Here is a 26,836-nt window from a genome sequence, read left to right as displayed (position 1 = left end):
TTTTATTTACAAAAAAAGTTCTTAGGTTCAAAAAAATATTCAGTGAACTGAAAAACTGTGGTCGGTAATATAGGTATTTAGCTGTGTCACATGCCCTTAAAGAAGTCTTAAGATCGGGTGCCAAAAAATGTTGAAATTTTTGTTGTTGAAAATACATCATTTTTAAAATGAAGATAATTAACTTTTACTTTTTGATTCTAGTAAGAAGTTTTTTAACTCTTCAACAACTCTTTTTTATAATTATATACTATATAACGTTGTAAAAAAAAGTTCCTCAGACATTTTTTGACATTTTCAACATTTTTTAAAAAGTATTTCTAAAGATTTAATTTTTAATTTAACTTTTTGTCAAAGTAGTTACCACTCAGGTGGTCAAATTTTAATGACATTGATTTTCTTTGTTTTAATACATTTTTTTAAACCATCGGTAAGAATTTCAGTGAAGTTTAATCACACATACAATTTGTAATATTTCCAAATTGAGAAGTAGGACTCACATTTTGGACTGAGATGAAAATAAACATCATTATAATGTCTATATTTGTTATATGCTATATAATGCTACTATAACAATATCTTTATTGAGGTTCATAAGCTTTTATAAATAATCGAAAAACGTGTTTAAATATCTAAAAATTCCGGGACAACTTTTTTAGAAATCTGCAAAAATCAAAATAAATAAAATAAAATACAGCAAACTTTCCAATATTCCAATTGGAAACAAGTCCGGCGGCCCTCACTGCTTACGTTTCGATCCCCCCGAAATCAGTCCAAGGTTATTTGAAGGCTAACCCCGACACTAGACTAAAAGCGAGAGTTTAGTGTATACAAGTTTCCCGTGCAGAGTTTCATCAATTAATTTCTAGTCGCGAAGAAAGCGAGAGAAGAGATGCAGGATGATTGATGATACGAATTCCATAGCGAATTCTTTAAATCTTCTATGAATAATCTGGGAATCGCTGAAAAATGTCTCAAAATATTTGAGAATAGTTGGAAATACATACTCTAGATTATCTAGAATATCCAGAATATCTTAAAATGCGTAGGAATATTGATGGAATATATGAGAATAGTTCGAAAGTGTACGATGAATATAGGAGTGGGGTCCATCCCTTGGTGTGGGCAGATGCGTGACAAAACAGAATGTAAGAAAACCTGTAGTGCAAGCAACGATATGAGTTCATTAAGCCATTTAAGATGCGAGGTAATACAAATTCAGCTAATAAGAATGAATCTTGTGTCTTATGGCACCATAAACAATATACAGAACATTCACCCTACAAAGTTCTCTTCGCGCGATGAAGAAGATATTAGACCAGAATCGTGGGTTGAAGGCTGAGGAAGCGACGCAAAATAAATGTTTCTTTTTTTCTCTATTCAAATGGATAAAGTAAACACTCCGTTCATAATTAATGTCTATTTTGTCTTTTTTATCTGATATCGGTGTCGTTTTATTCGCGAGAATCACTAGTTACGCAAAAACCAGATCGTGATATGGATAATTAGCGCAAATACTTTGCAGACTGATAACTTGTATAAAATATTTAATTAATATCAGAAATCTTAATAAAAACAAATACTTCAAAAAAGTATTATATTAGAGCTAATTTCAAAGTATTAAAATAAGACTCAGAAAAAAATTTGAGTTGTCTAAAATGAGACTACTCGTGGGAAACCCAGAGTCGTGAAAATATAACAGCGTGAAGTTATCCCATTCAAAAACGGGACACGCAAAAGATAATATCGTAAAAAAAAAGATCTAGTTTTTACACTGATGCTCACCGACTATCACTTTTTTGTGTGAAATTTATGCAAGATGTGGACATTTTTAATATTATTTTGAATTTTAAAGTTTTCCCTTTGCAACTGAAATTTTAAATGTTTCCTGTTTTTTTTTCCAAGCTCCGTTATAGGATGTTATCAAATTCATGTATTTTCAAGTTAAAAAATTTGCACCTAAGGAAGGAAAAAATGTGGAGCTCTGAAGTTCTAATGTGGGTCGAACGTGACCAAATAGCCCTACATTAGAAACTGACTTTAAAATATGTTATAAAGGAATATGAAATACGTTTTTTGTCAGAATTGTAGGCCCTTTAGTGAGATTAATTTATGAGAAATTTTGTTTTGAAAACGATCTATTTACATTTGCCTAATGGAGAATACTTCACGGTATCTCACGTTTTTTATTTTTTACCTAGAAAAAAAAACGGCCGCTAGTTCGACAAGCATGGCGTTTGGAGAATGAGCTACCATGTCATGTCTCTCTATGACAATCCACAACGAGAATAAATCAAATGTGCAATTTTTTGCATTTTTTAATAATAATTTCACAGGAGAAAATTTAAGATGCACCTCTTCATAAATTCTTGCACAATTTTTTAATTATACTTAAACTAATGCAGTACTTTTTTGCAGATAAAATTATAGATGCCTCTTGACCAAAGGTGCACAGGTGACAGCTTTCAAATACCGAACGTTTTACAGTTCGACTGATTTAGAAAATATAAATGATTCAAAAATATAAAACATCCATTATCCTGTACGATATTATATATAAATTTTCAAATTTCCGTTTTGCGAAATGAGGCGCTTTTAAATTTGGATACTGAGAAAATTTGGAACGCATCTAGATTATTAGACGTTTACATTAATATGTTTTTAGTAATTAATTAGATTGAAGTTTTTTGTCCAAATAAATTGATTTTATGTTCGAATTATAAAAGAAAATTAAAAGATTGAACATTTGGATAACATTTTTTAAAGAGACTGAATTTGAATAATTTTGTTTCTGATAATCGGGTGTTTTGAAAGACTAGGGAAAACTTGAACACGCCTCTATATTTGAAGGCTTTTCAATTTCTAACGTATTCTAAATTCAAGAATCTTAAAGGTGAAGGTTTTGAATATTAATTACTTTTAATTATTGGATGTTCCTAAATCCGAGGTAAGGTAAAGATACTCATTTTCCCCGCATAAAATTATAATTGTTCTCAATTTTTGGAAAAATCCAGGTTAGAGAGTGAAATCAACTTAGTTTCTGTTCCAAAATCCGGAAAGGAAGAATCTCTTAACCCAATTCTTTGAAGAATACAAATTAAGAAGCTTTCTTATGCCTACCACGAGACATTGAACTACTGCCGGCTAAAAAAGTAAATCCTTCGTATTTGCACCGTTCCCCCTTCTTTCAGGAGGCCTGGAAATTAAGTCTACACGTAATATGCCATTCTAGCCTTGGAAAGTATGCATATGACTTTCAGCAAAAAATATATAATAAGTAATATAAACAAAAGAAACTCACAATCCAAGTCTTCACTGTCGTAATTTTAATACCTAATACAACCCAGATTTTCTGTCACATGTATGATGATACTGCAAAAGGATGGCCGCAAAACTTCATTTCCAAAATTCCCTAATTTTTGCTTGACCAATTTTTTAGTTTCTTACCTATTCTTATTTAAATATTAGAATCTTAATCTTGTAACATTGTTATCCTAAAATATTTTATAAAAATAATAAAACAGTTTGAAATTTAAATTTGTTACTTTTTAGTTTATTATTCGCAGGAATTACGCAGCATAATTTGATTGAAAACAGTAAAACAAAAAAGTCACTAATAGTACCTCATTTCTGAACCAGTGACTAAAAGTGAATAATGCGCACTAATAATTTAAATAATGTTCTTTTGGATTAAAAATAATTCAAAAGAATTCTATTCATAAGACTTCTGGACAATTCAACTTTAAAGTTCAAAAGAATTCGCAAAAAAATTAATTTAATTATTCCATTGAATTCAATACAATTTCCGTGATTTTACAGGACTTTAACGAAAATAAGAATAATTCAATGAAACTCATAAAAATTTCAGATAAATTAAAAAATTCAAGTGAATTGAAAACAATTAAAAAACATGAAAAAATGCATTGGCTTCAGTAAGTTTGAAATGAGTTTAGAAAAATTCAAGAGAATTAGAAAAAATCTGATGTAATGTCCGAGAATTCAAGATTAGTTTAAGAAACCTCAGGATAAATTCAACAAAAACTTTACGAAATCTATTGAACTAAGTGAATTAAAAAGAATTCATGTATGCACATATTAAAAAAACCAAGAGAATTCCGACAAATTCAAAAGAACTTAAAATAATTATTGATAAATCAATAAAAATTCATTGTGAATTCCAAATGAATTCAAATGAATTGTAAACAATATTTTTAAATCTCTTCAAATCTTTGGAGAACTACGAAATCCATCCCTTCTTCTGAATAATATCTTTGAAATTCATTAGAATATTATAAAATCCCATTAAATGATATCTTCTGAAATACTAGACAATGTATTTAAATACATTGAGAGTTTTTCAAATTCCTTAAAATAATTGAAATCCTTGGAAATATTAAAAAATTCCTTGAAAAGTTTTATAATAAGACAAAAATGTATAGGTCCTATAAAATCGTTTAATATCTTCCGTGATTCTTTACAACCACATGATGACAATTTTTTAAACGTTTGAAATCCTTATTAATCTCATAATTTTATCAAAATCAATTGAAAATGCCTCAGAATATTTTTAAATATCCTAAAATATGGTAAATCATTTGAAATCCCATAAAATTACTGAAATCACTTGAAATCACTTGAAATCGCCTTGGAATGTATTAATATAACCGTGAAATATTTAATATCCTTTGAGATCCCATTAAATTACAAAAATCAATGAAAGATTCCTTGAAATATTTTTGAATTCTTTAAAATATTGTAAATCCATTCAAACCCTATAAAATCGCTTGGAATCCTTTAAAATGAAATATTAGAAATCCTTTACAATATTTTGAAGTTCAATTCAATTTTTTAAAGTTCGTGAAAATTCCGTGGATTTAAACAAAATTCCTGCAGCAATAAAAAATATCTGCCGGAATTCTAGAAAATTTTTTAAACCCCCATCAATTTTTTTTCATTCCGAAAAATCATTCAAATTCTTGGTGATTCACTAAAAATTCCTAAATCTCTTTAAAACTTCTTGAAATCTTTTAAAATAACGTAAAATATTTTAAATACTTGGAAATCATTTTAAAATCCCTTTAAACTTTTATGATCTCTTGAAAATTCCTCAAGTTTTAAAAATACTATAAAATCTTTCATATACTTTGGAATACCTTCAAATGATTGAAATGTATCAAATATCCTTGAATACTGATAAAATACCTAAAATCGTTAAAATCCTTTGAAATTCATTCAAATGATTGAAATCTATTAGAAATCGCTAGGAATATTTTAAAATGTCCTAAAATATTTTAAAAACATTAAGAAAAATTCAGAAATAGTTATAGGCCTGAATACAATAGTGGTTAACTCATGGGTTGCTTTATTGAAAGAACACTGGCGAAAGAGATCTTTTCATTTTAAAAATTCAGTATAGTGACTACAATTTTCCAGATTTCCAGATGTGGCCTGCGGCCACCATGTACAAATATTCTGGTCAATAACTTTTCTCAATCTCATTGGACTTTAATAAAGAATGAATCTTTGGACGAGAACTAAGATCTCGGAACCCTTGATTTCAAAGTAACGGTCTTTGATTTAAAAGCAAGAGTTGTGAGATCCTAGTTCTCGCGCCAAAGATGCGATAAAATCAAGGAGCAGTTCCGTGAATTAATCTCTTGAAATTTCTCTTAGTGTAGAGATTCTGTGATTTATTAGAAAGAAATAGCAAAAACTTCATGGCTTATTAACGATCGTTTTTATTTCATTATAGTAGATTCAATCGTAGAAGGGAAACAAGCAGATTCCTGGCAAAATTGTTTCTCGTTGGGTGTTTTGCGAATCAAACAAATCAAGCGAAACCGTTAAGATTTTGATCTCCGCATTCGGTACAAACACAACGGTTCGTCTCAATAAGTATGTATGTGTGCTTTCTAGTTGAATACGTATGAAAACGCGTGCTCGTCACGGTAAGATAACGTGTAATATGCGTAATGCCGATGAAAACAAATGGAAAAGAGATGACGGGGCAACATTATAAAATAGTACAAAGAGAGAAACACGAGATTACCTATAGATATGCGTTAAAATCTCGTGCGCATTTCCAGTGATATACGTTAACAGAACAAGAATAGTTTATAAGGTCAAACTCAATAACTCCCTGCCAACGAAATAGTAGAATCTAAATAATATAATTTGAAATTAATATTTGGGGATAATTTTATACGTGAAAAAAATATTATCAGGACACTAGCCGATGCACAATGGGCCAGTATCCTAAAAATCTGGACCAAACTAAAAACATAAACTTTTCAAATAAAAAGCAATATACACGGAGATAAAGATATCGCACAATGATATCGCAAAATCTCTATATTGCAAGAAAGCGCAATATGATAACGTACAATCAGGTCCCGGAGCTTTGTACGATATTATAATGCACTAATATCACAGACAAAAATGAAGTTAAATTTTGATGATGTCGTCTGCTACGGCGTCCTTAGCAGCAATGGGAAAAAGGCAGAGTATGTGTCAGTTAAAGCTATAAATCAGGACTCTAGATTTAAAACAATCACAGAGAAAATTAAAAATTTGCTGCAGGTAAGACCTGAAACTGTTAATGATTAAACATATTTCGGCGAAAGTTTCATTGAGGTTACGGAAATAATTCTGAACTTGTCGACTGCGTCGCGTTGAAGTGAGCAAATTTCAGTAAAACATGTAGAATCTACGACAGAAAGCAGAAAAAATATGTACTTACTGATATATTTCCTACGAAATAAATCGCATTATTGTAGACGAATTAGAACTTACTTAATACAATTTAGCAAAACGAAAAAAACGGAAAATAAAATATTTGAAAAGTCAAAATGTTTTCATTGTTTATGACAGTATTATGTGCCAAAAGTCCCATCTTAAAGTTTCAGCCCTCTAGCGTATGTGAAACCCACCCCAAATCAACCCCTAGATATAATAAAATTCGTTAAAAATACACAATTTCGAAAAGTCAAAATGTTTTTAATTATTATTGCTGCATTTAGTGCCGAAAATGCCACCAAAAAGTTTTATCCCTCTAGTGCATGTGGAACACACCCCAAATCAACCCCTGCACACTATAAAATTCGTTAAAAATACACAATTTCGAAAAGTCAAAATGTTTTAAATGATTATCGCTGAATTTAGTGCCTAAAGTGCAACTAAAAAGTTTCATCCCTCTAGTGCATGTGGAACACACCCCACATCAACCCCTGCACACTATAAAATTCATTAAAAATACACAATTTCGAAAAGTCAAAATGTTTTTAATGATTATCCCTGCATTTAGAGCCAAAAGTACCACAAAAAAGATTCATCCCTCTAGTGCATGTGTAACACACCCCAAATCAACCCCTGCACACTATAAAATTCGTTAAAAATACACAATTTCGAAAAGTCAAAATGTTTTAAATGATTATCGCTGTATTTAGTGCCTAAAGTGCAAGTAAAAAGTTTCATCCCTCTAGTGCATGTGGAACACACCCAAATCAACCCCTGCACACTATAAAATTCGTTAAAAATACACAATTTCGAAAAGTCAAAATGTTTTTAATGATTATCCCTGCATTTAGAGCCAAAAGTACCACAAAAAAGTTTCATCCCTCTAGTGCATGTGGAACACACCCCAAATCAACCCCTGCACACTTTTCGAAATTGTGTATTTTTAACGAATTTTATAGTGGGCAGGGGTTGATTTGGGGTGTGTTCCACATGCACTAGAGGGATAAAACTTTTTTGTGGCACTTTTGGCTCTAAATGCAGGGATAATCATTAAAAACATTTTGACTTTTCGAAAATGTGTATTTTTAACGAATTTTATAGTGTTCAGGGGTTTATTTGGGGTGTGTTCCACATGCTCTAGAGGGATGAAACTGTTTAGTTGCACTTTAGGCACTAAATTCAGCGATAATCATTTAAAACATTTTGACTTTTCGAAATTGTGTATTTTTAACGAATTTTATAGTGTGCAGGGGTTGATTTGGGGTGTGTTCCACATGCACTAGAGAGATGAAACTTTTTTGTGGCATTTTCGGCACTAAATGCAGCAATAATCATTAAAAACATTTTGACTTTTCGAAATTGTGTATTTTTAACGAATTTTATTATATATAGGGGTTGATTTGGGGTGGGTTCCACATACGATAGAGGGCTGAAACTTTAAGATGGGACTTTTGGCACATAATACTGTCATAAACAATGAAAACATTTTGACTTTTCAAATATTTTATTTTTCGTTTTTTGTAAACGTTGGGAACTTCAGACTCATGATGGGAATCCCTATTTCTTACGTTATAGATTGCACAATTATGCAGTATATAATGTAAAAACTTGCAATGTACGACATCACGACTTTGCGCTATTATAATGCGATAATTACGATATATAGCGCAGGAATTACGATATGTATTGTAATTTGTGCGATATAGTTTTCTCAGAGTACAGGGTATCTAAAAAGTCCCGGGACGGTAGGATTTTTCCTCAGGCAAAATATTTTCCAAAAAAGTGAAGGTCATTCCTGAAGTAAATTTCAACTAGGAATATAATGGTGACCTTGAATTTGACCTTCATGGCTTTTTGAAGGTCAACTTTGTTTTTTTTAATGGAAACCCCCTTTTTTACATCTGCAATCGATAGAGCGGAAAATTCTACGTTCAGGTACGTACCCAAGTCATAGATCAATTGTAACGTTCAAGGTCAGTTAGAGGTTATTTGAAATTAACAAAGTTTTCCAAGAGGTCAGTGTAATTCCTGAAGTAAATTTCAACGAGGAATTCAATGGTGACCTTCATTTTGACCTTAACGACTTTTTGAAGGTCAACTTTGTTTTTTTAAAAATGAAAACCCCCTTTTTACATCTGCAATCGATACAGCGGAAACTTCTACGTTCAGGTACGTACCCAAGTCATAGCTTTTTTCCAAGCAGTTTACGTTTACGTTTATGTTTAGCATTACCCAGGAACAAAGACGTGGACGCAGTAAATTCTGTTCCCTTTGGGGTGCTTGATTAGCGTGAGTCCCCTTGCCTCTAACGCTTCAGTGAAGATGTTCGAACTGAAAACCTTGATCTTCTTGACAAAAAGCTATGCGATTGTAAAAATGAGTTACAGCATTACGAATCACACCCTGTCAATCAAAGTAGCCTGTTGCAGAATCCGATTCTGCAATTCTTCTAAGCTTTGCGTTGCGTTGAGTATACTTTGCTCTTTAAATAACCCCAAAGAAAATAGTCGAGAGGCGTCAGATCAGGAGATCTAGCAGGCCGCTCGATTTCACCCCTTCTTCCAATCCACCTTTGAGGGAACTGAGCATCCAAATATGCTCGAACCTCCCTACCGTAATGAGCCGCTGCTCCGTCCTGCTGGAACCAAATATTTTGAAAATTATCGCCTGTAATCTCCCTTATTCTTGGTACAATTTGGTTTCTGAGAAGCTCTACATATGCTCTTCAACATCCAATCAGGATTTGTGTCGGACCAATATCTACAATTTTGCCTGTTAACTTCACCTTTTAAAGTGTAAGTAGATTCACCTGAAAATACTGTATTGTACAAGAAAAGAGGATCTCTATCAATTCTGTCCATCATAATTTCACAAAATTCAACCCGACGATCAGGATCGTCTTCATTGAGTTCTTGTACCACATGAACTTTGTAAGGATGGAAATTAATGCTTTTTATAATATTTCGCACTGTCTCAGGAGCAACGTCACGCTCATCACTAGCTCGACATAAACTAAGGTGTGGGTTTTCAACAAATGTTTGGACTATGTCCATCTGCATCTCCTTAGATCCTGCAGATTTTGGCCGACCAGTTCCCTGAAGGTCCTTGATAGATCCATGATTTCTAAGCGCCTTACAGTTCTTTCAATTGTTGATTTTTAGACAGGATTTAACCCTTCTCCATTACGAAAAGTGGGATTAAAAAGCAAACGAACTTGATCATAAGATCGAACTCTATCTCCCCAACCACGCATCATTGACACAGATACCCTCTCTCATTCCGAAAGTTTAGCTTGCGCCATAAAAATCTTTTAGCGAAAGATAGTAAGTATGTACTCTTAATACGTAAATTTAGTTTCGATTCGTAATATTCGTATGGAAAAACGGTATAGGACTTATGATATCGCTTTAGGTATTGTTTTAGGTATCGAAAACCGATATAGGACTGTATAACTCTTCGGGGAGGAACAAAACTCTCACCAGAACACCTGAAACTTTTAATGAAAAATTTCCTTATGATTTTACAATATTCAAAACGCTGTAACCAAGATTTTTGACAAATATTTTACCTGAGGAAATATCCAACCGTCCCGGGACTTTTTAGACACCCTGTATAAGCGGACACATTAAACACTAACTGACAATGGAGAATCTATAATCTATTTGCTGATGTGTGTTATAATAAAGTAAATGCAAAAGGGAGAAAACTAGTTTTTTATTCAGTTATAGATTTACATTCAAACGACCATTTAGTGATAAGAAGAAATAAATTTACATATTCTTACATTCGATTTTTTTTTTCAATTATACTTTAGGTTTAGGATGATAGAACCTTAAAAATTATTAATTGTTAAAAATTATTTAAATTTCCCTAGGAAAGTTGCCTATTATTTATGAAAATTAACTTGTTTGATTTAAGTCGTTGAGTGTCAAGTTGAAAATAATTGACGTAGAAAGAAAATCAGAACAGTGCATTTAGAGCATTTGAAATCCGAAACCTAAAAAAACCACACACCAAAATTTAAATACAAATGAAACCATTTCTTTGTTCGACATATTGGATCCACCATTTTTTAAATTTCCCAAAACAAATTTGAGATCAACGATTCTAAAAACCCATACACAAAGATTTTCATTCAAATCGAACCGTTTTTTGAGTTTTTTGGTCACCAGATTTGATAGGGGAGAGTGCGGCGTATGGTGCAGAGGTTTCACTTCAACATTAATGAATGTTGCATTTCAGCCAGCGTATCCCATACAGACATTTTCAACACTAATTTAATCTCTTCTTATTGATCAAAGTAAAGTATGCGGAAAAGGCAATTATAACCTCTCACTCCTTGCTGAAATACATCGGCGCTCTGCGGCGTGACGTCGTGCCCCATATGTGACGGTGCAAGATTTATTTAATTTAAATATATTTTTTAAATGTATATAAACAAATCATGATACCAGAAATTTAATCAACTACTTCACCTATTAAAACCTAACTTTGTCATGCTTAAAGTATTTCAAAATATGCTGTAAGTGCTCAATTTCAACCAAAAACTTTTTTCATCGGTCTACGCCCATACTGTTTTTTTATCACTACTCTTCTGACGCGTATTTTAAAACAGAAATTGCATCAAATCACTGTTTTTACAAACAGAGAAAACTATTTTATATAAAAAACTAATATTAAAATCAAAAAGCACGGGCATTATTTTTAATTGTCACCATGCCCAGAAAACAAAATTTTCATTCAAATAACTATTTTTTGTCCAGCTTTTTGAAATTCTGGCCAAACGTACGTACGACGGATAACTTTAAATTCCCGGCCATTTCACGGTTATATCTCGGTCAATTGTTAATTTTTCACGGCCCCTTTAAAATAGTTTAAAAGCCCTGAATGATGGCAAACGATTAAAATTTTTTTTAAAGATTTGTGTTGGTCCTGTTTCCAATCCATAAATTAAGAATATTGAGTTTCCTGGTCAAATTCGTATAATAATTGGTAAAAGCGAAAGCTAAAAAACGCTAAAAAACTTTAAAGTGTTTAAATGGACACGATTAAAAATAGAATTAATTATTGAAAAATGAAATAGCGGCTTCCATTTATAAAGTTTTCAAGTTCTTTTTTAAAAGTTTCTATTCAAATTTCGCTGTTGTTTAAAGTTTTCCGAATTTTTCATAAGTATACCGTCCTAATCTATTTGTCATTTCTGTTTTTAAAGGACAACCTTAATTGGGGCAAAACTACAAGATATCCAATGGACTATTCGGCGGAAACTCATTTCCTATGTATATAGTGCGGGGTCCTTCCTAAATTTGTAGCGTTCTAAATTCGATACAGAACTCGAGTTCAAGTTTTAAACCTTTAACAGTAATAAAAATTTTTAATGGTTACAAATCCTATGATATTGTAATATTTCAAGCTTTTTAGATATAAAATGATAGCCTTGTTAATAGCCTTTCAAAATAATGTTCAAATTTGTAGTCCTATTTTTTAATTTAATCAAAACATTAAACTTTAAATTAATATCTTGTAGCAGCTTCGTAACAATTATAACAGAAGCCATGTCACAATTACAAATAATGAGCTAAATGTAAAAAACCGTGCTTTTCGCCGTTTATAGTAAATCATTGAAAAAATCTTTATAGAATGAAACAATGGATGAATAAAGCACTAAGACCCACGTGTGAATTTATACAAAGGCAAATGCAGGTGGGTAATACATTTGTGATTTATACACGCGTTGTAGGTAAATTTCGTAACTTTATTGAAGTGCCTACCAACGTAGAAAATCTTCCTTAATATTTGATATCAAAACTGAGAATTTAAATAAAAATTGAAAAAAATGTTTTGTCAAAAAAGAAGTTTAATAAACAATTTTTATGAAACCAATAAGAAACAGAACGTTGCTTTACGTGTACCGAATAGGTCCGTTAAGCTGGTTGCACCACATTGCAAAAATGGACTGAATACCTATAGGGAATTAAGGACTCATTTAGGGCTAATTTAATGCCCCATTGCCAAATTTAATGCTTTTCATTTAAACAAAAATACGGTGGTCATGCCAGCTTAAGGTTAAGATATAGCAGAACCACAGATAGTAAAAAAGTAATTTTTCAAATTTCTTAGCTCTATAATTTAGGGCTCCTTTAGGGCTCCCTTAATGCCCTATTGTCAAATTTAATGCTCCGCAATTCTCGAAAAAACCTGTGGCCTTGCTAGCTTAACGTTAACCTAGCAGGACCACACAGAGAAAAAAAAAACTTTGGCATAATTTCTTTCCACAATAATTTAGGGCTCATTTAGGGCTCTGGCAATATGACAATGAAAAATTTTAAAAAATTGTTAAAGCAATTCTTGCTAAACAATTTTTGTTTAAACAATTCTAGTCAAAATGAATTCAACAAATTTCTTTTTCTGCCCTATATTAAGGCTCACTTAGGGCTCCATGAATATAGTATTTGAATTTAACAAAAAATTGTTTAAACAATTATTGTTTAAACAAATTTACCACAAAAAATTATTTTATTTTCGTTTCTTTTGCATAATTTCAGGCTCATTTAATGCTCCTGAAATATCATCGACCAAAGGTCTTGCGATATTTCCTTAGCCTTTTTTTTGTTATAAATGTTGTTTTGCCACCTTAACGTTATAAAAAATACGTGAAGAAAACCATAAAACCGATTTTTACTACTCGCATAATTTAGGGCGGCTTTAGGACTAATTTGGGCCGGTATTCCCAAATTTTGGGTTCTAGTATTTTTGGCAAAAATAGATCAATAATTGTTTAATCATTTTTTTAATGTTTAATTATCATATTCCCGGAGTCCTAAATGAGCCCTAAATTATTCTATGAGGTGAATTTTCTGTAAAATCATTTTTATTACGTTTTACAGCAATCTCGAACTAACTTATTGTTAATCTATTGTAAACACTATTTTTTACAAAAAATAAGAGAGCCCAAAATTTAGTACTACGGGCCCAAATTAGTCCCCAATGAAACCTAAATTATGCGAGGAGTAAAAATGGGTTTTACGGTTTTCTTCACGTATTTTTTATAACGTTAAGGTAGCACAACACCATATACTTTTGATTCATAACATTTTTTCATGGAGTGCCTTTTTTTCGAGATATTTGAAAGATTCAAGTTAAAAAAATCACCCTTCATAACAAAAAAAAGGGCAAAGAAAATATCGCAAGACTTTCAGTTGATGGTATTTTAGTAGCCTTAAATGAGCCTGGAATTATGCAAGAGAAACGAAGAGAAAATAATTGTTTGTGGTAAATTTGTTTCAACAATTTTTTGTTCTATTCGAATATCATATTTGTGGGGTCCTAAGTGAGCCCTAAGTGAGCCTTAACAAAGGGTAGAAGAAGAAATTGGTTTAATTCACTTTTACTAGAATTGTTTAAACAAAAATTATTTAAACAATTTATTTAAATATTTCATTATCATATTTTCAGAGCCCTAAATAAGCCCTAAATTATTGTGGAAGGAAATAATGCCTAAGTAGTTTTTTTCTCTGTGTGGTCCTGCTAGGTTAACGTTAAGCTAGGATGACCACAGGTTTTTTCGAAAAATTGCGGAGCATTAAATTTTACAATAGGGCATTGAATGAGCCCTAAATTAGCCCTAAATTATGGAGCAAAATTTTTTTGGAAAATTAGTTTTCTACTATGTATGGTTCTGCTATCTTAATGTTAAGCTAACATGACCACCGGTTTTTTTTTTGTTTAAACGAAGAGCATCAAATTTGACAATGGGGCATTAAATTAGCCCTAAATGAGCCCTAAATTCCCTATAGGTTTTCAGCCCATTTTTGCAATGTGGGCGCACTTTTCATTACGTTTAGAAACTCCCTTAGAAATTTGGGCAAAGAAAGAAATTTGGGTTTCTATACATAAACGATAAAAAATGGGAGCAAAAATGTTTATGAAAGAACTAGAATGACAAAAAAGAACAATGAGAATGATAATTTGATAGTAAGGGAACTTTTTTTTAATGTTCACAAGAAAAGTTATTTCAATATAATATTTTAATATCGAATTTTTCATTTGCATGATAGATTAGAGCCGATTCAAATTCAATTGCAAGATCTAAGTTCGATTCCTTGAGCTCTGCATTGTGAAAGTGGGAAAATCGATTGGTACCGTATGCCTCGCACGTGTTGCGAATGCCGATTTAAGCACGTGGCTAACATTATTAAGCTTCTATCAGGCGTGACAAACATTCCACATATAAGTCAGATTAATCCGTGGATAAATTTCATAAGACTTATGTACAGTAGCCGAAACCCCTAGACTACCGACCTATCACAATATTTCAAAATGTTCCTTTGAAATGCATATTTAAAAATAATTTTATTATAATATTTACTTGCCGGTGGACAAATTCTTTTATCAATCAAAATATGTTTTTTTTTAACACCTTAAAAAGATTCAATAAAACAAATGAATTTTTTAATACGACTACGTATTTTTTTATCAATTAATTCTTTGAATAGAATAATCAGCATTTATTTTCGTTATTGATAATTAACGAAATTGAAAAAAATTAATTTAGGTTTTCAAAACTGATACTAATTTTTACTGCAGTACTGAGAATAATTTTGGTTTACTTTCTAATTACATATTTAGAAAAGGGAAAAATTTATTAAAGTCAATGAACATTGCTAACTTGGAAGTACCTCTAAACTCTAAACCGTAAGTAAACTGCAGTTATTTCCTCGACCAATACGGAAGGCCTATTCGCTAGCCAACCGCTACCATTTTTTTTAAGCATAACATCTCGATGATCTGCATTCTATCTCTACGACTGTTTTCTTTTCACACGGAGTACAAGAAATCCCACACCTTGGAATTTAAGAAAGATTTTTACGATCTACAATTTTTATTCTAGCCTCAGATTCATTGAAAAAAATACTACAAAGCTTTATCAATACTGAGCGAAAATTGCATTAATAAATAATAAGTGACTAGAACCAAATATTTAAAAACTCTTAACAGGAATGAAAATTACACAGATAGAGAATATCAGTTATTTCCAATATAAAAATAATTCATTATATTATTTAGAGAGCTTATTAGTTCAAATAATTCGGATTCTCAGGCATCCATTTTTAATTCAAGTCTCCCAGTAAAAACATTTAAGGTTCAATAATGCTTTCTTTGGAAGTTTTTACCGACAAATTTGCTGACAAATTCAACGTTTCTCTAGATTTTTCCACGTATATACTTTTTTATAATACGGAGCCATTCAAATATTTTGCATTTGTCTAAACAATCGACTAGGAATACAAATACTAGTTTACCCTGAAATTATTATAAATAAGGATTTTCAGTCCCTTTAAACATGTAAATTTGTGAAAATAATACTATTCATATATCAAATTAAATAACAAGTTTTTCATTTTTGAAAATAGCTTTATAAAAGGATCAGTAATTTCCTAATGGTACAAGTTTCTAGAGATTTAATTAATTTTGTTAGTTTGCAAAGTTTTCACAAATTATTACAGGATATTCTTACATATATTAATGATCACCATCTTTGTCTAGTGATACAATTATGCTGCGTTCAAACTCAGAATTGATTACAAAAATGTAATTCCCTGTTCCATCTAAGAATTAGAGTTCTTTTGCAAAATTTATTGTTCCAATCCAGAATAAATTTTTTTTCTCGAAAATTCCCTGAAGTATTTAAAATTAGTATAAATTTTCGGAAATTTGGTTAATTCTCTAAAATCCCGTGAAACGCTATGAAATCCCAAAAAGTCCCTAGATATCCATAGAATTTTCGGAATAGGAACTCCTTCGGAAGCCCTCAAAATCTTCGGGAATTCTTGAAAAACTGTGAAATCCAATGAAATCCGTTTAATTCCTACGTTTCTTAATTCCAGGGGGTTTTAATAGGTATCTCTAGATTCTTTCAGGTACAAGTTTTCTTAATTTAAGTCTTAAGTATTTAAATGTGTGCAAAATTTACTTTTTACTTTTAAAATTAAATAACGATGTTTTTTTCCATTGTGAAGGTATATTTATAATAGGACAAATAATTTCTTAATGGAAGAATGTTTTCTGAAGTTCATGTGTTTAACACAGGAAGCTGGGACAAATTTCATTTTAAAAAATGCTGTTTGAATTAAAAAAACTTTTTTCTTAGTTACAAATTGAAATTTGGTTGAGTCAAACAAATTTGGGTTGATTCAACAGAACAGTTCATTGATTCAAACCGTTTTTTAGTTTAAAAAGTGTAGCATACACATTTGGTTAAATTATCCAAAGCTCTTGTTCACGATATGATAATGCAGTTATTTGAATAATACTAAAAATGTAATAGTTATTAACAAATCTTTAAGTTTGTTTCGAAATTGTATAAATTTGGTTAATATTTCAAACAAATTTTTACATTATTTTCGTATATGAATTTTAAGTACTTAAAATGCAGTGCATATTTAACACATTAATGTTAAAAGAAAATATTTTTTTGAAATTAGTGAAAAAAATGCAAAGGATTATGATTTAAATAACCATAAATTTATTAATAGAAGCTTACCTATACATTGCAAATACATCGTTATCTAATTTAATATTACATTCATTTAAAAAATCTAAGCAGCTCAAACCCTGATTTTCCATGATCAACAAAATTCACTGACATTTCCAGGTATTCCGGGTGAGTCGTCAGCCTGTTATAAACTTCAACCTTTTTTGAGTTTCAAATTAAAATGAGTCGAAAACTCAAATTAGAATTATGGGCAATTTGGATGCTGCCTAATACTTTGTATGCTGTTTTTTAAAACTTATTATACTGTTTCTTTTTCAATTCTATTGAGAGTTTTAATTTAGAGCTGGGCACAACGAACCTGCAGGCAAAGGCCAAAGAGAGGCTTTACGGATTTCTAAGGTTTCCATAATCGAATTTCAGAAGCCTTTCTTTGCACTTCACTTAAATTTCGCATTCGAGTCAATTCATCACTTTCATGTAAAGCAGGCAAAAGCCTATTTTCTGCAATTGGTATTCAAAACAGTTTATAAAACTTTACTGTGAGGTTAAAAATAATTTACAACTCGTTCTTTCTTTTAAATACTATACGGCTAGAAAGTTACGATTACTTACAATTACAATTTTCCAACGTGGCTTTTATAGTTAAATGTAATGTTTCCCTCTGCTCTTAAAATAAATCGTTAACTACTGTGTAAAGATACAATTAAGAGAGATTAGCTAATTCTACAGGAAATTAACATGGATTTCTGCAATCCCATAGGAAACTTTCACTCATCAATATATTTTTTATCCCAACGTCATAGTTGAAAAAAAAACCTCAACAGATAATAACAAATATTAAATTATTATAAAATTATGCAATATAAATCAGTAAAAAATTAAAAACAATAATATTAATAAATATAATAGTCTCAAGGAATCGGAAAATCGATAAATTAAGAGTCTCATAAAAAAGAGTAATTACTCCAATGGTAAATTTCGAATACCAAACGTGTGTCAATTATTTCACACTCATTTTCGCTGATGGGCAGGTAAGATGTCCCTTAATGACAATCTTCATTACAAATGTCAGCTCATAATTGAGATTGCAATGAAGTTTAATGGTCAAAATTGCGTAATTATACTCGATTTTAAATGCATCACTGGGAAATTTTAATCGATTAGATTAGACTCATTTTTTAAAAGCCGTGTTTATATGTGCCGAAATTTCGGTAGACGCAGTCGGATTTCTCCGATACGCATAGACACTACCTATTTGCATTCAAATATCTCATCATTTACAATACGTTATTACTATAGCAGCCTTCACAGCAAACTTCATATTTAATTTTTAACAAAAAAGTTTAACTTTCAACGCAAAACGACGCACTTTCAATCAAAAGACGAATTTTTAACATTAAGACATTTTTAGACAAGAAAGATGAACTTTCAAACAAAAGAGACACATTTTTAATAACAAAGTTGAATTTTCAACCGAGAAAGATTTTTCAGTCAAGAAAGAAAAATTATTACCAAATTATTGAACTGTTTAACCAAAAAGTAGAATTTTATAGAAAATAGTTACTACCTTTTAACAAATAATTGATATTTCAATAAAATTGCTAAATTTTCATGACAAAAAAAAGAATAAATTTTCTATACGAAGCAGTTGTATTTTTATACCGAAAATATTATGTTTTTTACTTTTACCAAAAGATAAATTTTGAATCCAAATCAATTTTCAACCAAAAATGGAATAGATAAATTTTCAATTCAAAAAATTAATTTTCGTACAAAATAAAAAACGAATTTTCAAACGAACAGACGAGTCTTCATCCAAAGAAATTAATTTTTTACAAAGTAGTTCAACTTTCCTTTGAAAAATACTATAAATTATAAATAAATCGTGATATTTATAATTATATACTTATTTCTTTTTAAGCTTTATAATTTCTTCGTTACTATAATTAATACTTTGAACTTTATATAGTTATATTTGTGTTACGATTGTTTTTTTTTGTACTGTATTTATTCATAAGTAATATTTACAGAAGTGCTGCAATGTTACGCAAATGCATTTCATTATTGTAACTACGTATTTTACATCTGTCACGAAACATATAATTTTAATTATAAAAATTAATTAACAAAATTTTTGCATGCACGTGAATCAGGCGTGAAGTGGTCGCTTCCAGCCCATGCGACGTTTGGACAAGCGCTCTCCGCCGCACAGTAGGGTATTTTGGATTCGTTCGTGCAAATAATCGACGACTCGTCAATTTTCAACCAAATTGATTTTTTTTTAATACTCGTGAATAAATTTACTATCGAAGAGATACGCCACTATTACGGTTTGAATCGCCAGTACATCAAAAAAACGTCGACCTACGTCGGCAGTCGTCGGCCGATTTTTAGGCTATTCAGATATGAGTAATATTTGGTAATTCGTACAAACAATGCTTCATGCTCATTGTTATTTATGTTTTCAACCATTAAAAGTACAAACCTTTCTATTCTCATTCTATTTTTGCAATAACAGTTTTAAATAATAGTTAATAAACGTTCATAACGTTAATACTTTAATTTTCAAATTATTCAATCGAAAAACGTTTATTCTCAAGAAATCAACGAAAGAGTATTTTATAGAATTTTAAATCTTTTTTCTTACAGTTTTTATGTTTATTTTAATAAAATTATTATTTAAATAATTAAATACCAACCGAAATATTTTTATCGATGTACTACGTATTATTTTAAAGTTAGGTTTCCGGACTCGTTGGATGAAAATGTTTGGGTGTATGAGTATCTGCTCTGATTGATCAGTAAAATTAATAACAATAATAATTAAAGAAAGTTATATGCGATATGAAATTGTTATATCAGTGACATTATACTCTTTTCCATTGTTTGTACGAATTACCAAATATTACTGATACCTGAATAGCCTAAAAATCGGCCGACGACTGCCGACGTTGGTCGACGTTTTTTTTGACGTACTTACGATTCAAACCGTAATAGTGGCGTATCTCTCCGACAGTAAATTTATTCACGAGTATTTAAAAAAAATTCAGTTCGTTTTAAAATTAACGAGTCGTCGATTATTTGCACGAACAAATCCAAAATACCCTATTGTGCTCCACCGCACAGTGTCCGATTCTGGATTCAAGTATTGATAACTTATGTGTAGGTCAATTTTGATCCGATTTAAACCGCTCTTTTTTAAATACTTGTGAATACTTGTAGTTTTAAAAAACACAGCGAGACATAGGTTTCGATTTGTCAGAACCTTGCCTAAACTAAAAAACCACCGGAAATCATCATATCCAGTCGCCTAAAAATGTCCGTACTGAGCGCCGGTTATTGATGGCATCAAAATGACAATGAAATTGTAAAATTAGTCAAAAAAAAGAGTACCCCTATTTTTTGTTTTGCCATTTTGACTTATTTTTAAAAAATTGTTTAAACAACATAAAGCGAAATGAACAAAAACTTTTTTTTTCATGGAAAAAAAAAACGAAAAAAAATTTTTTTAGTACCAAACGATTCTTCGGGAAAATCACGACGAAAATTTATATGATTTTTTTTGTCAGAGCTAATTATGTTAGTGTAAAATCATTACAAAAAATTTCGTCGTACCAGGGCAAATAGAGGAATCATATCCGGCCACGATTTCACGCCACTTAAGTCTACGAAAACTTTATCAATGTAATTTAGCATTGAAAACACAATAGCTTTGAATTTTATCCGTATTTTTAATACTAGTGTGTTTTTAATAGCTAGCTATGACTTGATTGGCGTGAAATTGTGGCAGTATATGATGCCTCTAATGACTATGTATCACGCAATTATTTATAACGATTTTATAGTATCAAAATGATCTCTGACAGAAAAACGTGAATAACATTTTCAACATAATTTTTCCCGTCGAATCAAAGGCTGCTATTTGTTTTTTCGAAAAAAATGTTGGAAATTTTTAATATATTTGTTTAAATAATTTTGTATAAATAATTTAAAAAATAACAGAAAAAATTCAAAGGTACTGTGTTTTCAATGCTGGTATACAATCATAAAGTTTTCGTAGACTTGAGTGGCGTGATTTTTCCCGAAGAATCTATTGGTACTATTAGTTTTTTGAAAAAAAGTTTTTTTCAGTTCGCTATATGTTGTTTAAACAATTTTTTTAAGTAAGTCAAAATGGCAAAACAAAAAATATGGGTACTCTTTGTTTTGACTAATTTTACAATTTCATTGTCATTTTGATGCCATCTATACCCGGCGCTTAGTACGGGCATTTTTAGGTCACTGGCTATGATGATTTTCGGTGGTTTTTTAGTTTAGGCAGCGTTCTGACAAATCGAAACCTATTTCTCGCTGTGTTTTTTAAAACTACAAGTATTCACAAGTATTTAAAAAAAGAGCGGTTCAAATCGGATCAAAATTCACACTACATATAAGTTATCAACACGAATCCCGAATCGGTCACTGTGCGGCGGCCAACATGAAACTTTACGCCCGCTACATGAAACTACGCCCGGTAGAGAAAATAATGTTTATCTTTAAAAAAATTACATCGCTGCACATCGCTAATTATACTATTTCTTCCTTTCACTTATAATTTAAAATTGTCAAGAACACCAAACACCCTTTATCTGCTTCACATGATTGTTTTCAAGGAGGGTAGGCCAAAAAGTATAATGTGTATCACGAGCATACGGCTATTTTGCCGACTTTACGCCCTTGATACGCAATGTACTATTTATATTTTAATTTTAAAAAGTTATATTAATTGTAAGAAATTATTCTGCAAGTTGGAAAAGCGAACTTTCACTACACGCGGCAGCAGTATAGTTTTGAATAGAATAATAAAATTGTATTTTTATTAAAAATCAATTAATTTAATTTGAATTATTTCCAAACTTAAAAAATGTAATAATGAATAAAACATCATTCGAGTTAATATCGTAAAACGTGGTCGAAGGATGAAAAGTTGTAAATCCGGTTATGCAATTACAAGATAATCGAATATTTGGGAAAATGAAACTGTTCACGAATTACGAATTCTTCCCGGTCAATGACAAGTTGTTCTGATACACTTTCGTTTTATTTTTCTGAAACTGGTTACGAAGGTTCTGGTAAATTCCTTTTTGGAGAAGTGATACCTATTACCGAGAACTCCTCTTCACGAAACGTAAATAGGCGAGTAAAATCGGCATATATCACTTTTTTAAGCTTCATTTAAAATATTTTGGCCTGTAGTATTATAATAAGAATCTTTGCCATAATGACTTGAACTTTTTGTGTAAAATGATCATGCCTCGAGAACAATGACTACAAAAGGTCATCCTGAAATGACTACGTGAACACTACTAATGTAAATATGTACTTTATGCCATTTAACCTTAAAGCCAAAGTGCCCATAAATATTGGAGCAGACGATTTGAGAAACTGTTTCGGGTCAAATTAAAAAAAAAATCAAAAATGCTTAACAAATTTTAGCATAAGATATGTAAAGAAAATGTCAAATTCTTTTAAAACTTATATAATCAGATGTTTAATTTATTCCATTTTTTCAGTTTTAATTTAAGTGTTTTAATCAAATTGTACTTGAATTGGGAACTATTTCATCTTCAATTATCTAAATTTCAAGTTAACCTTATTTTTAAATAATTGAAGGTTGAAGAGCCAACAATTTAAGAAATCAAAATCAAAATTCTTCAGATTTAACATGATTTTAAATTTAAAAGCTATAATAATTATTACTTAAATTAACTGGAAAATGTTGCTTAAAAATTCAATTCTTTGATTATATTAAAACCAAGAAATTACAAGAAAAATTAAGATTTTGATTTTAACAGAAGTCAGAGTTTGACATATTTTTATGTGAAAAACGTCTATTAAAAATGCAGGAAAATCGAAGGGTTCCAGAGTCTGTTCTTTTTACGATTTAATGAAGCTAAATAATAACTTGATTTTTAATAATATCTTTTTTAAATTAAAAAATAAAAATGTTATGCAACTCTTTGTGTGTCAACATTTTCGTTTTTGGGGACGCGAAGAATTATTGACAAGAGTTTTTTCTTGGAAGATATTACTTATTTCAGGATGTGACTTTAATAGTTTGATAGATTTAAGTAATAGATCGAAAGGGTTTCCTTGTTTTTTGTTTAAATTCTCATTCATGAGAGTGTAATATAATCGTCCAAATTTTCGAACTCTGGTTTTTAACGGATCTTTACGTTTACGTCTGTCTGTATGTATGGTGATCTGAACGTTGTAGCCACGCTCACTTTTGAAGGATTGGGCCAATCGAGTCAGCCTTTGAAATATGAAATTTTGTTTTCAAATTTTAGAAATTGTTGTCAAAATTTCTTATAGATGCGTAGAAGACTTGCAAATTATCCAAATAAAATTTGCAATTTCGATGCAAATTAGAAAAGTTATATACTTTGAAAATTTCGAAAATGTGCAGAACAGAAAAAAATATTTTTTTGATTCGAATAAAAATTTTTTATAAGTTTTAGAAATTTTTGTCAAATTTTCTGGAATACGGAAAAAAGACTTTCAAATTAGTCTGATGGCATTTTTAAATTCGACAAAATTTCAAAAAGTTGTATGGTATTCAATATTCTTAAAATTTTCAAAAAAAGGCACATATTTTTTTTATTGAAAAATCAAAAAATTACGCAGCTTCTTCTGTGACAGATTCGGCGTTTTTGAGATCCCTTCAATTTTATTATTAAATTTGTAGGTTCTAACTTTTTCCATATTTAAACTAACTGAAAATTAATAATACTTCTACATAAAAAATTTGAAATTAAAGAACGTTCAAAGACCAACTTCTGAACTATTTCCAAAAATCTATTTTAGAAGAAAAAATATTGAAAATTTTTAAAATTTTAATATGAAACATTCAAACAGACAAAATACAATTTACTATTAAAAATTTAGATTTAGAATTCTATTGAATTGAGTAATATGCATGGATTATGTGAATCCGAAAAAATTAAAATCCTAATTTTTAAAATTTAGCAGCATTGTAGATTCAAATACTTCCAAACGGAAAGTTTGCAACAGAAACATTATTAAATTTTGAAGTTAAAATTGAATTTTTTTAAATTTCAATCGAAATTTTCCAAATTTGGCAGCACTGGAGATTTGAATATTTTTAAATTGAAAGTTTTCAACAATATAATTTACCAAGTAAAGAAACACTTAAAATTCGCAAAAAATAATGAGTGCCCATAATTTTAATTCTATAATTAATTCTATTCTAATCCTAAACTACTTAATTGACAATCACTTATTTATTATACATTGAAGATAATTGATAATTTGAATTGAAAAATTCCAATTTAAAGTTCACGCATTTCATAAATTTCTAGTATAAAGTAAGTGAATTTCGAAAACATAAAAAATGTAAACTCCATGGATTAAAAACGTTTAAATATCAGTTTTCCAAACATATAGTCACTCTGAAATTTTAATATTTTGAATGATGAGTTTTAACTTAAAATGAAACCAAATTTGAAACAGTTAACTTATTAAATATTTTAATTATGAGAAAAAAGTCCTTTGATTGCTAAACTCATACGGAATGAATTGAAACAAATAAATTACAATTGTGTTTAAAATTTGGTTACCAAATTCAATACAATTTTTCTTTATATTTTTTTCTTTCCTCTTTTCTTCAACAAATTCCGACCATGTTTTCCTTTTAAAATGAGGCTATGATGTGAGTGAAACTAGAAAACATAATTTTGCTGCTAATGGCACTAATTGCAAATTGAAATTTAAGGTCTCATGATTCGCAGAGATATTCATTCAATCATACCCGTCTAAAGAAAGGCAGAATATTCGAAAGATGAACTTGATTTAGTGGATGAACATTAATAAGCGCAAGAAGCTACAACTCACGGAGCCTAATAAAGAACTACTTGTAGTGGGAAAATTAGAAATAATATTCATGAAAGAAAATTAGCTAACCACATATTCAATCAAAGGTGAAAGTAGGCAAATTTTCAATGAATATGTCTTTGTATCTCTTTAAACTTTCAGATTTTAATTTGTAATCGATCATCCAACGAAAGTGATTTTCATCTTTCTGGGCGAAATAAACAAATAATAATACTAATAATAATCATAATATCGACTTCGTTCATTCGAATAATTATCAAAAACTTAGAATAAAGTTAGATCAGAATGTCAATAATTATACAAATCTAGCTTTCTCAGTTTTTGATTAAAACATTATTACAACAGAGTATAATAAGTATCGATTTTGCCAAATAATGTATTTCTTTATATTTATTTAATTTTTATTACATTTATAAATTTTATTCTTATTTCTGATTACAGAATTCAAATTGCTCCAAAACAAACAACGGGTTGACTCATTGTCAGAAAAATGTATTTGGTATTTGTTTCTCTCAACCTGTAAATTCCGTAAATTGAAGATATCAAATACGTTTCAATTTCGTGCAGTGAAAATTAAAGAGAAAATTTGTTAATCTTTCTTTCATTCACAGTACTCAACTACCATATTTTTTAACTTTTATTGCTGAAGAAATTTGACCTTCGCCTGGGGAAAAAAAAATATTTGGCAGAGTCGATTCGAATAACAAAAACACTGGATTTTACTTACGAAGTAAAAATTGTAGCTGGCTTATTGATGCAATTATAGAAGAAAATCTTTAGAATATAATGAGCTTCGATGAAAAACAACCACGAAATTCACTTTTAGCAAACGCGAAAATAGTATATCGGAACGTTGAAGAAAGAGCCGCAACGGCCGAAACAACACTGATAATACCGGCAAGCAATTCTCTTGAGTCCACGAGGGAAGGGCGATGAAAGAGAGGTAACGAGTGAGGGATTTTTGAATTTGAGAGAGAAGGGTGAGGACTAGGAGAGGAGGAACGTGTTTACATGGAGTGGTGGCAGAAGTGAGAAGAGAACGTATTCGTACACAAACCGCAACTCATGAACGCAATGTGTCGAGAAATGAATCGGGACTGATCAAAAGAAAGGTTAACTGCAACCACGTGGAGCCGACCTTGCAAGGAGAGGGATTTCTTCCTTGATTATTGTTTTAGTTGCATTTGGGGCCGTTCAAAAAAACTACATGACACTGCTAGGGGGCTGGGGGCGTAGCTTTCGTAAGAATTTGTGACGCACGGGGGTGGGGTTAACACAGAATGTGACAGTACACGTGGAAAATATAAATGTAAATAAACATTTTTTTAACTGCTTCAAAAAATCAAAATTAATTCTCTTTCCCCTATTCTCATTGTTCGTCTAAATGCAAACAGAATTATTAGAAAAAGTAATAAAATCCAACTATTTTGCGATGAAAGTTCATTCTTTTTATATAATAAAAAATTTTACTATTATATTTTTAGTTCAAAAGTCAATTCTTTTGGTTAGAAATTAAATTATTTGGTTAAAAATTCGATTTCTTGCAAGAGGAGACCGCCAATTATAAATTTAATTTACGTTTCATAATTTTTTAAATGAAATCTCATAACTTGAGTATTAATTGTGGGTCCGGATGCAATAAGGGCACATACAATTTTTTCGTGCGAAAACGAAGTCCCCTGGAGGCTTTAGAAAAAATTTTCGAATTTTAATTTT

The 26,836-nt window shown here is 30.4% G+C and overlaps 1 protein-coding gene across 1 annotated transcript in view; it reads right to left on the bottom strand.

Annotated features, from left to right (window-relative positions):
• LOC117172163 (rhotekin-2-like) overlaps positions 1 to 26,065 on the bottom strand; it is a 252,101-nt gene extending 226,036 nt beyond the window's left edge. Inside the window, exon 1 of the mRNA XM_033359975.1 lies at positions 25,848 to 26,065. The gene's annotated coding sequence lies outside the window, so the exon portion shown is untranslated. The remainder of the gene's footprint in view (positions 1 to 25,847) is intronic.
• Between the last annotated feature and the right edge of the window lie 771 nt (positions 26,066 to 26,836).

This window comes from Belonocnema kinseyi, chromosome 4 (genome assembly GCF_010883055.1).
Source record: "Belonocnema kinseyi isolate 2016_QV_RU_SX_M_011 chromosome 4, B_treatae_v1, whole genome shotgun sequence".
In the NCBI taxonomy this organism is placed as follows: Eukaryota; Metazoa; Arthropoda; class Insecta; order Hymenoptera; family Cynipidae; genus Belonocnema; species Belonocnema kinseyi.
This window is presented reverse-complemented; position numbering and strand designations above follow the sequence as displayed.